Raw genomic sequence first — 1,525 nt, forward strand, 5'->3', positions numbered from 1 at the left:
AATAATAGCATCTTAACATTTTGACCAGTTTTGACTATTTTTCTTTTGCTTATTTAATGTTTATTATTTGTTTATAAAAGTTTTGCTAGTTGTACAACAAACACCTTATAACTTCACACTCCAAACTTAGTACAAAATTTATAAAAATACGGCAGGAAAAAAACAATTTTTTTTTATAAATATTCTATGTAAAAAGTTTGAAATTTTCGTGAAACTTTACAGAATTTTTATAATTTTTGTACGAAATTTGGAGTGCAAAGTCATATGGTGTTTGTTGTACAATTGGCTAAACTTTTATATTATTTGTTTATAAACATTTACACATTGTTTACATTAAACACAACATTAAATAAACAAAAGAAAAAATAGTCAAAACTGGTCAAAATGTTGAGGTGCTATTTTCTTACAGGCACTGTATATTCTAATATTTAAATATGTATCAAAGGTTTTTGTGAACAAATAGATAATTAAAAGTACTTCATAAAAAACTAAAATATCACTTCTAGTCTATTAGTTAGTATTAAGTGCAATTAGGTACGTCTTCAGGTAACTTCCATTGCGTTCAGATTTGCTCTTCCTCTATTACATTTCCGTGAAGGAAGTTAGATATAAATTCTTGAATATTGTTAAGAGCTTCCATTCTTTCTCTGTGACGCCGCTCCTCTTTTTTCTCTTGAAATACTTATTAACGTCTCCTGCACAGAAACTTTCCCCTTAGCAACATTTTTGCTTGTTGTTGGCATCTACGCTTTTTGTTACTACCGCCTGGCTACTCATTTGAACTTTTGGTTCAATTGAGTCATCAATTGCGGGTATGGTTTCGAGCTCTTGGGCGAACTCGATTCTCTGCCTCTTGGCTCCAGACGTATGGTTGTTTTCTACCGCTGCTTTCTTCGTTTTTTATCAAAGTCTTATACCTATCCTCGCATTGCTTTGCCGTTCTTCCTTCTATCTCTGTAGATATCCTCACCCACATTTCTTTTTTTGTTACGCATGGCTTTCATCGGACCAATTTCAGGCAGGTAGCTCCTGTACTTATCGAGCAGAAGTCGTGTTTCACCTTCTGTCCACACTGCAATAACAACACATTTATTATTACAACGCTTTTATCAACTTGCAATGTTGTGTTCCAGAAACTTTCAATGTTGTGTGTCCGACACCATAAAGCAAAGCTTTGAAAAGCTCCTATAAAAAAGCATAGTGAATAGGGCGAGGTAGATGACATCTAGAGGTCGCCCTATGTACTACGTTTGCTACACCGGAAATAGAATTCCCGCCATTTCTTTAAATAAAACTAATTGGTGCTCGTGCACCTTTCTATTAATATCGTTGAATTATTTTAATATCTATTGCAAAATTTTATTCAGACAGGACTAAAAAGTAGAAAATAAATAATATAAAAAAAAACTTTTTAATATACAACGCTTTTATAAATGGACTAAAAAGTTGAAAATAATACTTCTCAGTCCCATAGAATATGTTTTGATAACTTTTGATTTTGAAATTTTAGCAAAAGTCATTATAA

This window comes from Rhagoletis pomonella, unplaced genomic scaffold (assembly GCF_013731165.1).
Source record: "Rhagoletis pomonella isolate Grant_MI unplaced genomic scaffold, Rhpom_1.0 Rhpom_scaffold_00003, whole genome shotgun sequence".
NCBI classification, from domain to species: Eukaryota; Metazoa; Arthropoda; class Insecta; order Diptera; family Tephritidae; genus Rhagoletis; species Rhagoletis pomonella.